At 36.9% G+C, this 14,480-nt stretch overlaps 1 protein-coding gene across 1 annotated transcript in view; it reads right to left on the bottom strand.

The window, feature by feature from the left end:
* Positions 1-12,129, bottom strand: part of LOC109538517 (leucine-rich repeat-containing G-protein coupled receptor 5) — a gene marked incomplete in the record, with an annotated part of 39,375 nt that extends 27,246 nt beyond the window's left edge. Inside the window, 1 exon segment of the mRNA XM_019905768.2 lies at positions 11,853-12,129.
* Positions 12,130-14,480: the final 2,351 nt, after the last annotated feature.

The following is a 14,480-nucleotide window of genomic DNA, read 5'->3' as shown; positions in this document are numbered from 1 at the left end:
AAAGTTTTATCAACAGGAACGTTAGTGAATAGACTAACAACATCAAAACTTACTAGAATATGGTTTGGATTTATGTCTATGTCTGATAATTTTTGAAAAAAATGTTCAGAATTTTTAATATAGGAAGTTGTGTTATTTATTAGTGGATTTAAAATATTTAAAAGATATTTGGCTAGGGGATGTGTAGGTGAATTTACACTACTAACTATTGGTCGTAAAGGAATATTAACTTTATGAATTTTTGGAACTCCGTAAAAATGTGGGGTTTTACTATTGTGTGGTGTTAATTTTGATCTAACGTAATCTGTGAATTCATGTTTAAATTTTTTTAAAGTGTTTTTTAAAACGTTCTGTTGGATTTTTGTTTAATTTTAAAACAAAAATTTTTGAGGCAAAATACCCAAAAAGAAGTTTGTAAAAAATGAATCCTCCTCAACAATATAGAACTTATCCAGTGAACCATTAGTATATCCCCGTTTCGGAAAATGGCTTCAACCCACTTTGTAGCCCCAATAACGCGGTTGTTTATTCACATGCTTTAGTACATTTTTCTATTAACCTCTTGCACAATATCTCACTTTCTCGGCCAAACAACAAGCTGTCTGAATCGGTTGTTGTTGGATTTGAAAGCATTGTGATCGTGATGAAAATAAATTTCCCCATTGCCAGCATCTAACGGCAGACAATCTCGAACCGCCGCTTTTATTAAGGAAGCACATTGTTAAAAACCGTCTTTGATGTTGCCGTTTTTGTTGTTATTTTTATCTGCTGAATTCGTGTTATTTGGCAAGCAGCGAACGAAGATCTTTTGCTGAATATTGAAATGTGGATCAGCGTCCAGTCGCCCTTTAGAGGCGATTGAATGTTCACTTCGCTTGCCAGCCCACATTTGGAGGCACAAGTGCATAGTTGAATGTTTGAGTTGTACTAATTAAATCTGATTAATATTGAAATCGATCAATTCATACGTGAAACCTAATCACCCGATGCAGCAGTTATTATAATTACAAATAAAGCTTGGATTAATAGCGGGATTATTTGCAGACGAGCGAACCTATGGACTAGCATTTAATTACTTCCGGTTTGCGTTTAATGAGCTGAAATAATAAATATTATCGATGTATCAAATATGTATACACCTATTGCCCAATCAACGGGGATACACATGAGGATCAAGTGATCAATAGATGATTTTCGCTTTTGTTCTAAATTTTCTCTGTGTTTAAAATAAAAAGCCCAAGCATTGAACGGGTAAAACTCTTTTCAAACAGTTCGAATTTTATGCTCAAGTACCGGCCACTGCACCTGATTAAAAAAAAACTGTTGACTTTCAGCGAGTGAAGAAAAAAACCGTAAAACTCATAAGTTTCAGCTTTCGTTTGACGAAAGTGACTTTCTCGGTAAACGTGGCTGTTTTCAAACCACACACTGTTTAAAACTGGTGAATTTTTCGGACTTTTTGAAACAAACAAAATCGGTTTCTTATTAATTATTAATTGGCCCTTATTAATTGAGCCCAATTTAGTCAAGCAGCGACTTTTGGAATACACACGGCGACTTTCTTCGCTGCTTAACATTGCCGAAAGTAAATCATGTCGGAGCAGTTGCGTTTGTCACTCGGGCCCCAATTAATCCACTCAAACTGTTCCGAATGCTGAGTATCTTAATGAAATGATACACATGTCACAACAATGTTGCCTAATCTGTTGTTAGTGGATAAGGTCGAAAGCAGGATGGCCGATCAAAGATAATTGTTTTGCCGTAAATCGTTCGATTGTCGGAAAATCCGAATGGGAGGAGGAAAGCTGGATAGCGTGCCAGGCAATTTCCATTAAGCGATTAATCCTGGTTTGCATACATTTGTCAAGTGGCCGAATAGTGGCGATGACTTCTTTTCGCCACGATTTCTTGGCTCAATTTGTCTATCAGAATTTTTGGGGGGCCGAATGGAAACAGAACTATTACTACTTAAAAAAACTATTTAAACTCTTGCGCATTTTTTTCATCGATCAAAGGTTTTTTATTTATAGCCAAGTTTAGAGAATTTTATTCTGAATAGGCAAATTAGGTCCCATTCAAGCGTGCCGGAAGTTCATTAGCTATAGTCCGTGCAAGACCATTAATAATTTCCACGAAACTGTACAAATCTTCCGGCTTGTAAGCAGTCCGATGGCGCATTAGCGCATAAATCATAAATCGGCATTTAACCAGCTCCTCCTTTGTTACCTATCAAATGAGCCAGAATTACTACTAAAGCCGCTAATGTGCTAGTGTTGTATATTTTGCCACCAACAAAACGAACTATACCCTAAAAACTAACTCAAAAGTCAAACCCTAAGTTGAACAGTTTTCAATGGTATTACTGTGAAACTCTAAAATGTTTTTCCTTAAAGAGAAACGCACGTCTTTGCAAGGCAATGGAAGTCTGATGCAAGCAAATCAGCTCGAAACCCGTTCTGGAAGTGCCTGATATGAGCCCATCTCAAAATCTGTACTTAACTCCGAAGATTTTGGCGACTTTTATTGGAAGAATAGAAAGCTTTTCATAATTAACTGAATATGACTTTTCATTGAAACACTGTGAAAACTACAAAACAGGGACAGCGTGATCTTCAGAAAACTGAAGAGATTTGAAGCAAACCTTTCAACATTTCGGTATCATTCACTTCTTGTGCGCTGGATAGCAGAGCGATTCCAGCATACCCTTCAAAATATTTATCATCAATTCCGCATTTCAAGCGCTTAATCTTTCTTGTAGTAAAATGTTCACTTAATATTAGCTTATAGACTTTTTCCTTCATAGACCATTGCAAATACGACTGTGTCCGATCAACCGAGCGTTTGAATCGTCCGGAAAACAATAACATATACGACGCATATTTAACAGTCGCATATTAATAGTTAAAAAATATATCATGCGTCAATATTAATACAATCCAGCGATTGATAATTAATTCAGTTTTAATCATCATTTGCGGTATTTGAATTTGAATGCAATTTGCGATATTACTTCTGTGGTCGATTCGAATTAATCAAGTCCGCATATAGGGAATGTTTTTCGAGTTGTATTTGTTATGGATTTCACAACTGGTCGCAGTTTTTACAAACAGGAAAATTGGCGAAAAGTTAAAAGCATGTTGTATTTTTTAAATCATTTCATAGCAAACCATATGTTTTGCCAAATATTGAGGCAACTGTTTGCTTTCAACGTTATTGAAAGTCCAAAGTGTTATTTAGTTGCAATTTTTTTTAAGAGCAGTCTGCTTAAGCAGATTTAATGGCATTGTCCATCTTTTTGTTCAAGAGTCGCTTAAAAACTCCTAAATTACGCCCATCAAACTTTCCTGGTTAGTCCATGGCTTAAACGGCGAAAGAGCCATTATTTAGAACCGTGTTGTAACGGTGAGTGTATAATTAAAACTGACAAACTTTCCATGGTAAATAGAGCCTTTGCTTCTTGTCGTTTCATCGTTAAATCCAGATTTGACTACGAGCCAGCTTGAATTTGAAATATCAATTTAATTGTCCGAGCGTTGGAGGATAATCTCTTTTTCTTTATGCACTCACTATTCAAACTTAATTTGCAGAAAATTGCCCAATTTATCTGCTAGGAAATTATTAGCATCAAATTCTTTGTTGCATTGCAAATAAATCTTGCCTTTCTTTGCTACCACAAGCGGTTCGGATTCGAAGGTAAAATTGGTGGAAATTGAGCCAAACTTAAATGAAAACCATCTATTATGTTGGAGTGGATAGAAACTGGGCTCATCTCATAAAAGTTCAATTTTTGAACACTTGTTCAAAAAGGAAGGTTCAATTTTTGAACACTTGTAATTCTGTATTTTGATTGACAGTAAAATCCAGACCTTTTAAAACATTTAAATAATTGTATCTACTTTAGCCACTAAGTTATATATATGTTGATATCTGAACTTGTAAAGGACATTTTTTATTAGTTGAAATTTCGTTGGGTTCCTGTAATCACTCGGGAGTTAAGCAAAAATTTCATTTTTATGAGATTTCTGCGTATTTTTTTTTTGCTTATTCAATATTTTAAGAAAAATTTAATTAATTTGGTTATTCATTTTAGATTTGGCGTTGTGCATTAATCACTGCAGCTGAGTGAAATTTAGACAAATATAAATGAATCTAAATTTAAAATTAAATTGGGAAAAATCGGCGCTGGGAGCGTTTTTGTTTAAGTTGGGACGTTAAATGTGAAAAAAATTATGTCAGCAAATGAACAAACTGGAATCGAACTGCCAAGCAGGAGCAGTATTTTCTTCGAAAAGGTGGTGCTTATGACAAGTGCTGTGAAAGTGTAGTAAACTTTTGGGAAATTTATGGGTAGAAAATGGAGGATAGGGCGCCAGCTTGCGGAAAACTGGTAAAAATGATCTCTAATCAATAAACATTTTCACTTGAATCACTGAGTTTAGGTATAGTATTATTTTGGCCTTGGTTTCCATGCACATATAGAACTTTTAGTCCCAGATTCACTGTAAAAACTAGCAAATAAATTTTCGAGCTCACAGAATCAATGCTAAAACATTTACTTTCCCGGCAGCGTATGCAAATTGATTAAAATTTGTGAAACTCCCATTAAAGAACGTAAGTTATAAAGCCAATATTATGAAACAGCTTTTGGTTCGCCCCTTTCAAGACCTTTTCAGTTAATCTAAGCAGTTTCGTCTCCGACATCGTCAAGAAGCGACTTTGATCCTTTTAGAGACCTCTAATGAAAATAATGTAAATACCATCAATATAGTAATTTCATAAAACGTTCGAGGAATTCATATATTCAATATTCAAATATTCCTTTTGGAATCAATGTTTGAAAGCAGGCAATGTTGGCGCAGATAATTCCCGGTTTCGACTTTCTCAGAAGACCCAACGAAAATTCGATTCAGATATTTATGCTGACTTTCGAAATGTTTGAGCTGTTTGTTAGAGACAATGCACACTTCGTCTCTATATTATATAATAAGTGAAATATAAATTGGCATATTTGCTTTGACTGATCGAAAAAGCGACGACGACGACGCCCTGATTTAAATTACACAGCTAACGATATCAAAGTGAATTTTTAATAATGAGCCATTACAGTAATTTGGCCCCGATGAACTAGCGCAAAGTTTTATAATTATGACTTGGAAAGTTTTTCAAAACTCCTCGGCATAATGGCTCCAGTTTAAATGGCTTAAATTAAGACGGTTAATTAAAAGCAGCCCGCCATTAGAACGATAATTTAAGATATATCGTTTTCGTGCTCAACTCGATAGTATTTTCACTCGAACTTTTCAACTACATCTAAATAATTTACACCGCAAAAAACGACACCAAGACATTTTTTGTATTCCTCTATACGCTTCCCCTAAGCCAGGAGCGACAGTTTAAACCAGACAATCTCTTCGGGGTCGGGATCAGTAAAACCGATACGAGTTATCCAAACGAAAATGGACCATTTTTATTCGAGTTCCACTCAGTTACATATTTGATTTTCCAGGCCCTTCGCAAAATTCATAACAGAAATGTGCGACAAAAAGCAACGATTTGCACCCCAATGTTCTCCCTTTTTCCGATAACGTGACATTTGGTGTTAATAATTTTCACATGTGGTTTAATCGTGTGAAAATTCGCGTCGATGATATGGAAGAATTTGTGGCTCAAATGAACAGTCATCAGCAGCCTCTTGAACATTCCCTTATACATTACACATACATGTATTGTTGAACGTTTGCCTTAAACTCATCCCTTTTATCCCCAGCTACTCCACCTTGGGTCAGATGGGGACTAATATAATTGTATCCCTGTATATTTATTTTGAACCGCTTAAAAAGCAAATATTCGTCTTCCCTCGCATATAATAACACCGACCTGAATTAACAAATTGTGACATTTCCCGAATAAATAGCCAGTATTCCGAAATGCCTGCAACACTAAGGGGCTTTTAATATAATCTCGAATTACTAAGCTGCAGTCTCGAACTTTTGATTGCCTTTTAACTTTCTGCAGTGATTCGCCGGGGGGGCTTTTCTATTTTAAATAGAAATTCCCATCCTGGTTTTATGGTCAATGAAAACCTTGTCATATCCCCTTTTAATTGGCCGTTTTACTGCGCCAATTAATAGAGTGATTGATCGATGAAATCCTGCCTTAATTTGCGCGAAAAGTGCGCTGCCTGATAGCTGACGGTGAGTAATTGAATACTTATTTGCCTTTAATTGATAAGGAAATGGGGCACAAGACTTGCCTTCCATTCCAAAAAACTCAAGCTTGAAAAAGGTGCGTTTTTAACAGCGCGGGTAGTTGAAAAATATACCGATTTTTTCCCATTCGAAGTGCGACGCGCTCTTACCAAATGCGTCGCAAAACGAAATGCTCATTTGCTTTTTATAAAGCGGGGCAGCCCTTATTCAAACCACGATGACAAATTGTGAGTGAACGGGTCGACTAAGAAAAACAAAACAATGGGGTTTTTGTGAAATTAATTCATTGCTATTCGCAAGAGAAATTTGACAAATTGAGACAATCACTTTAGGAGCGAACACAAAACGAATTGAATCTTTCATTTAACTTCAACCGTATTTGGACGATAGTAGAATGTTGTTGAAAGGATTTACTTAATTAAAAAGGCAAAACATGTTTTCTCAGTAGAGCAACTGACAAATGTCGATGTGCCATAAGAACCATTCTAATTAATGATTAAAGCAAAACACCCGTTCTAGTTCCACTTGAATAGACCATCAAATCTTCTTTGGTGCCCTAAAAGACGGTTTGTTTCTTTAGGTAAAACAGTGTGTTTCTATACGGGCAACAACTTAATTGAATCATATCCCCACATCACGGCATTAAACTGACATGTTAAACCCGGAATCTAAGGACGGGCGCAAAATGCTAATTTACCGGCAGGATTACACAAAATACACATTTTAGAAAACGATAACTGCCACTCAGTGGGTAGCGAAGCGAAAACAGATCGGAATATTGCATAGTAAATTTAAAAAGGGGGATATAAGGGATTAAGGACTCGGTAAGGACTCAACAATGTCTTTCGTCGAGAAGTTTGGGAAAAAGGGGGAATTTCTGTTGTCGTAACTTTGCTGATTTACTTGGCCCGAGTTAAATTGCCTTTCAAAACATTTCGCTTATCTAATTTTTCGAAATTATCCGATACCTAATTGTTCGTTAATACTTTGGGGAAAGTGAAGCTCCAACGGCTAAAGCTTTCAAAAATAATTGTCTTTATTGTTAAAAGCGACCGAATAACGAATAATAGCCCTTTATCGATTTTAGTTTAGTAGGCTAGATTCTATCGGTTATAGCCAAAGTAACAAAACAACAATCTAATTCGGCTATTTGTTGTATGTCGAAGCTTAAAAGAACTTGAAAATAGACATAAATACTATATTCTGTGCGGAAAATAGATCGTGATTTGTCGGCGATCGTAGTGAATTTTGGACGTTAAAATTCACTTTTATAGGAAATTTCTGGAAATTTACAGGATTTTTTCAGTTACTCAGGCGAGTGGACTGACCTTAGTAAATACGGGTTTTTCAAAAATTCGTCAAGGAAAAATCAAAAATTCTGGAATGCGGCCCATAACATCACTCGAAATAGAAAATCGGCGGTTTTAATTGAGGAAAAACTCACTTCAATAGGAAATTTCTGCGAGTTTCTAGGATATTTTCAGTTACCAAGGGGCAGCGTTTGGTCGTTGGTATAGTAGACGATTTTTTTTAATGTCCAGGAAAAGTTTTCAAGCTTGCCACTCGAAAGAGATAAAATGCTTGAAGAAACTCCCACTTAAATAGGAAATTTCTGGGAGTTCCCAGGATTTTTTTCAGATACTAAATCGAAGCAATTGGTCGTAGAACAACACGGATTTTTCAAAAATTCGTCAAGGAAAAACCAAAAATTTATCAATCCAGCCCATAATAAAGCTCGAAAGGGAAAGTCCGCGGAATTAAGTGAGGAAAAACCAACTTTATTAGAAAATTTCTGAGAGTTTCTAGTATTTTTTCCGTTACTAAGCGGAGGCGATTGGCCGTTGGAAAACAGGAATTTTTTGAAAAGTTTACAAGAAAAAGACAAAAATCCCACAATCCGGCTCATACTATCACACGAAAGAGAAAATACGCTACTTTAAGTGTGAAAAAACACACTTTAATAGGAAATTTCTGGGAGTTCCCAGGATTTTTCAGTTATTAAAGCGAGGCGATTGGCCGTTGGAAAACACGCATTTTTTTTAAATTTGACCCAAAAAAGCCAAAATTCCCACAATCCGATTCATAATGTCACGAGAAAGACAAAATTCGCTGCTCTAAGTGTGGAAAACGCACTTTTATAAGAAATTGCTGGGAGTTTCTAGTATTTTTTCAGTTACTAAAGCGAGGCGATTGCCGTAGGAAATTTGTCAACAATTTTAGGAGAAAAACACAAAATCTCACAATCGGGCTCATTATTTCAACTTGATAGACAACATGCGCTGCTTTAAGTGTGGAAAAACGCACTTTAGTAATAAATTTCTGGGAGTTTCCAGGATTTGTTCAGTTACTAAGGCGAAGCGATCGGCTGTCGGAAAACACGAATTTTTGAAAAATTTTACATGAAAAAGACAAAAATCCAACAATCTGGCTCATAATATTACTCAAAAGTGAAAATGCGCTACTGTAAGTGTGGAAAATTGCACTTTAATATTGCATATTAAACATGCAAATCGGAATAAAAAACCGACGAAATTAATTAGGAAAAGCTGCAAAATAACAATCGGTTCTAGGTTAGTCCAGCTGGATTTTATCGTCCTTTTGTTGGTGTTCAAACTTAAATATTTGACAAAAAAAGAACAATATTTAAACAATGAACAATAAATTTTGAGTAAAAATTGCAAATCAACAATGCATCATTTACCGCCTTAGTGGCGCAACGTATTTTTGGTCCAAGCAAATTTATGCAAGCTTAACTTTTAAATGTGGAAATCACATTTTAAAAGCGACAAAAAGAATTTGCAAAACTAAACAAGCAAAGCAAAACCAGACAAAAAATTAAGAGTTGCACAATGACGATAAAATCGCTGTTTAATGATTGCTTATGATGCGCTTATATTTGAAGGGCGATAAACGATCTTGCCAACGATTTAAAAAGTCTGCAAAAGTGTGTTTGCGTAGGGCTTTTATTTTTGTCATGTTTAAGCCATATTATATTATGAGGAAGTTTATATAAATGAGAGAAATGTTGACATACATAAGCACAGTTCCAGTCTACAAAACTACGTCTGAATATATCGCCATTTCAAAACAGGGTTGATTGTTTATTGCAGGATTAACAGAAATGCAATGTTACTTTAAATAATTAAAACAGGCTAATTTGAATTTAACCTAATTAACATTAAGGACAAATACAAATTACTGCCGCCTTGCGTTTATTCCTGTCGCCAGGAAAACAGCGACGAGAAAAAACTGGAATAATGCGCTATTAGCAACTGCAATTCAGTTTTCTGCAGGATTAATCCGAGAAAGAAAGTGCCCAAAACTGCAGAATTAATCAGTTTCTTAGATCTGTCCTCTGTTTTTCTACATCACTCTTCTCCACTAGCCAACATGTGTCCGAATTCCTCCTCACAACACACCCATAATTCAGGCATTTACTCATTGTTGATGGCGCGAATAAACCTGAGCTATGATTAATTGAGGCGAATTTCGCCGACGTGAAGTTAAATAAATACAATTACGGCAATTAATTCGTTTCATCGTAGCAAAACGCTAATGTAAAATTCGCCCGAAAAGGCGTTCTCTCCCTCGGAAAGGCCGAGGTCTTGTTTTCAGGCCGGAAAATTCCCTTTTTGGAAGCTGAGCTTTGTGTGGGTGCTGCCTAGTTAGATTGATTAGCTGTCACTTACCACAATGCGAAAGCTTTGCGCTAGAACAGTTATATTTATTTATTGAAGTTGGCCATTGAGAGCGGTTTTAGATGCTTAATTTACGCAGTTATCGAAGAAAAAACCACTAGATCTGCTAGATTTCAAAAGATTGACGATGATGCAAAAACAACCGTGATCTTGACTGCAATAAGATTGATTAACAGCCATTCACAACGGGGAGCTTTAACGGCAAAATTGCAGAGTAAATATTTTATTTACCAGCGACAAACACGATAAGCCTAAGCTTTTAAGTACCTTTGAAAGGGGAGCGTTCGAAGCTCTTCCTTTAAACCTTAAGCTGAAAACTGCGTGTTTTTGTAATTTCATATGCCATGCTTCGGTCACAGCAGACACAAAGAAAACAGCCCAGAATACAGTTCAAACAGCCAGAAAGCTCTCGTTTGATGTTAAGTGGGGAAAATTAGTATTTATATCGCGTACCATTACGGCCATTTCCCCGAAACGAGCTTTCGTCCTTTTTGAAAATAATCCCCGATATTAGGCCGTGCTACAATTAATTAATAATTTAAAAGGCACAAGGCCGAATTAGGACAATTAAGGCAATTAGTTCCTTTCACCAACACAATACGTTTCGCCAAGAACCTTTTCATAAAGCGGTATATTCCCAACAAAGTATTTGTGTGGATAATAGATAATGTAATTAGAGCAAGGTAACCGGAGAACAGAATTTCGAATAGGTTCTGATCAATTAAATAGGAAAAAAATTAAATTAAAGCCCTTTTTTGTCAAAAAATTTGAATAACCAAGGGTGCCAAAAATGCTTTTATAATTCATAATTGAAAATTGCCAACGCGATTACACGGGAAAAACAAATTCAACTTTTGGAGGAATTTCATCCGATATTTATAAACTGGAAACTTGCGTGCTTCGTCATGCAAATTAGGCGGGTGAAACAGCAGAACTTTTCGGGTGGCTCGGTTGCGTGGAGTTTACAAACTTGTGCAAAGACTTGGTGACAAAAAACCATTGCGGTTATATTTAATGCAAAATTAATTGCCGCAAATTCTACTGTTGTCTCTAGGCATTTTTAAGGCCGACAAAATTTTCTAGGAGCTCCACGATTTAGTAAAATTAATCAAAACTTAGCCAAATTTGCCGTCATTTTCCTTGGAAGAAACGTGTGTTTTGTACTGTTTCCGCTCGGCATTCGGGAGCTTCGAAACCTTCTAATTTAATCTAATAGAAAACCCTTGCACGTTCCCCAGCTAAAGACATGGACATTTAGAAATATGGAATTTAAGCGTATTGAAGCAGAAATTGCATCCGAGGGGCTTTTATTAACTTAACCAAGCAGCGCGAGTATATTGTATTAGATTCCGTAGTTTCTCTAAAGAGTATTGTGATCCAGTTTGCGCAAAAGTTTCCCCGCATTCTCACCGGCAAAACGCGAAAAGTTCACTTCCCAGCGGATAAGCAAGGGATGGAAAAAATCATTTCAAGTCGTATTTAATTTCGTTGAGTTTTCAAAGTTTTTCGATTTTGAATAACGCAAAACATACCTTTGAATGGGAACGTTTTTTGTGGGAAGTTGAGACAAAAGCACTGCTGGTTGTTGCAAATTTCAGTGAAAAAGTTCTTTAGAAATTTTACATTGAAAGAGTAAAAATAATTTGTTAACATAAAATTTATTTAAAAAAATCGCATTTCTCTAGTGATGATGGTCAAAGTACATCAACTGCTGAAAAAGTCGGAAAACCTGATGATTTTCCAAAAAAAATCAGTTTTGCCAACAATTTGGGATTTGAGCCGCACTCAAACAACAAGATGAGCAAAAAATCGAACAACTGGAGCATTTCCTGCGATTTGTATTGAAACTTCTTAGGCTTCACTGTGTTCTACTAATTTTCTAAAAAATCGTCCAGCTACCTTAGAGCCTTTATTCCTTCCGTGTCCCCTCAAAATGTTCCATCACTGTGTCCTTTCCGTTCAAAGAACTTTTGCTAACCACCCAAACTGATATGCATTCGAATAAGTTTCGATTTTCTCGTCATCGTTTCATCGTGACAAACTGCAGCAATAACTCGCAAAAATGCACAAAAATCGCCTTATTTTCTCGAACTATTACACCGAGTGTTCGTATCGGTAAGGGCTGGCCATCGGGTTGGATTCGAAAGGATTTCAGTGGTTTTTGGGAAATTTTCCTGGATCGCGTGCGCTTTTCCGGCAGGATTCGCGACAGGATCCCAACCATAAACCCAGTCCGCGCGAAACTGGATTCAGGAGAAATCGGTTGCGAAGCGCTGCCGAAATTGCTGAAACTTTTACAGCGCATCGTGCACATGCGTCTTTAATTTCATTTTTTTGAATCAAAATTATTGGTCGTTTCCATCAAAACACTCAGAAGGATTTACACTATGCAATTCTAAGGATTTTTTCAGCGTCAAGGAACACTACTCTGAAAATGCTAGTCGTGCGTGCTGGCGAAACGTCTAGAGCAATTTGCTATTCGGTGGTTCGTGTACAGATGTACAATAAAACAAACCACTAAATTTGATGCACATTTACGGTCATTTTTAAGCGCCTGTCGTTTCACCTCTGGTTTGGCGAGTAAAGTGTTTTGCAGCGGCAAATCATTTATCTGAGCTCACTCGGACAAAAGCAACGTGATGCGATTATAGCGACAATATCAGTTCCGAGTGTCTGAGTGTTGCTGCAATTTATTTAGAAAGGAAGTTGACTCAATTTGACCATAAATCCTGAGGAACTGCTGAAAGGTGCAGGCAGCCACAAACAGGGAAAAATTGTGGGGGTTTGTAAATGTTTGGAAGTGAACATGGGACAAAAATCCCAGCAGAAGCATAAAAACCTACGGGCTGAACATGACTGGAGAACCAAAACAGAGAACAAGCAAGGAAACGTTTCCCCATTTTCAGAACACACAAAATTGCACAAAATTTCGCGTACTCAGTCAAAACTCATCACCTTCCAAAAAAAGTTCCCGACTCTTGGTGGCATGATAATTGAAACCATGCCCTCTAATGCGTTTCTAATAACAGCCGATATGGTGCATTTGAATAACAAAAAAAAAACAATCGTTGACAAAAGAAGCTGTCCGGAACATGCAATATGAAAGGCACGACTTTTTTTTGGGCTATTCGGACTTTTTAAATTACTATGCAGATTGGGTCGGTTATGGCAAACCGAGGGCAAATTGCCCTGTCAATCATTGCCGATGGAATGGGAGTCACATGTCCTGAATGAGAAGGAAATTATTTTTCTTTTACCGGAATTGTTCCACTTTCCACCCGAAACAGTGGACAAAACAGCCCAGCAACAGGAAATTAATCGAAAAATTTGGTTTCAAACCGACATAAAAGTGCTAAATTAGCGGGGCATTTAATGAGCCTAATGGATCCAATGGAAAAGCGATTTTCTGAAATCAATTGACTCAAAACACGCATTTCGATCATAGAGAGAATTTCCAATATATATGAGAAAATCCCTTGACATTTCCGGCACAATCCCCGATAAAGACGCTAACAAAATATACGCAAAAATAGCTTGATCGATTCAGTGACCCTCAAGCCTCAAGTGTCGTCGGATACCGGCAAAAAAACATTCCATTAGTCCAGATTCTGCTGGATAAGAGTATCCCTGATGTTATTTGTCAAATTGGGGACAGACAGGTTAATTGAGCCATTCTTACGCTTCCCCTTGTGGACTTCCTGGATGCGTTGGTGGTCCCTGTGAGTTAAATTGCAAAACTCCCTATTGGCTCTGTGGAAATTCCACAATGATATAGGCAAAGGAAGCGATTGATCGATCTGGAGAGCCGAAACTAACGAACCAAACTGGTCCACATCCGCAAAAAAACACCACCATTAACCCAGTTTAATGTATCCTGAGAAATCCAATATTATTTCGTTAAACGTTTGGACAGACAGATTAAGTGACCCTTACTTTATTAGCCTGCGGCACGAGGATCAGTTTTTATCTTCCAGCCTTTGGAGCGTATTACGAATGTTACGCAAGTCAGTGTTTTGGCTTCGGAGGGTCTGTTTCTTGTCTTGAAGGGCGCTTGGATGTTGTTTCAACCAACTGGCACAAATGTCCGTGTGGAATCGTACCAGAAGCAGAATAACCATTTATTTCAGCAAGTTTGGACTGAGAACTAACAGCTTTCGTTCGAAAGAACTCACTCAGAAATGTTCTTTAGTTTTTTTCGTTAGTTTTGGTCTATTTGAGTTTGTCGACTCATTCCTTCCATGTTTCAAAATATTTTGAGTCATTGCGTTTTTAATTAAGCTAATATACTGTTTTTGCAAATTACTTGCTATACTCCATTTCCATTAACTTATTTGCGTTAATTTGCACACATTTCGGGAATGTCGTTGTTCCGACCATTTATCATGTTTTCTTGCCTCCTTCAAATGTACGGGAAAATTGCACTATATTTTTTCCCAACAAGACAACGGATATCGAAAAGACCAAGGAAATCGAAACTCTGGCTTTCGGGCAAATGGGAAAACCCATCAACAAAATCTTAAGGGATTAATTAACGAATCAAGGGCGGATCCAGGGGGGGTCATGGGGGTCATGA

Source organism: Dendroctonus ponderosae, unplaced genomic scaffold (assembly GCF_020466585.1).
Source record: "Dendroctonus ponderosae isolate FM_Combo_2020 unplaced genomic scaffold, Dpon_F_20191213v2 Dpon_F_20191213_3, whole genome shotgun sequence".
Lineage (NCBI taxonomy): Eukaryota > Metazoa > Arthropoda > Insecta > Coleoptera > Curculionidae > Dendroctonus > Dendroctonus ponderosae.
Note: the sequence above shows the minus strand (reverse complement) of the source record. Positions and strands in the feature narration are given on the sequence as shown.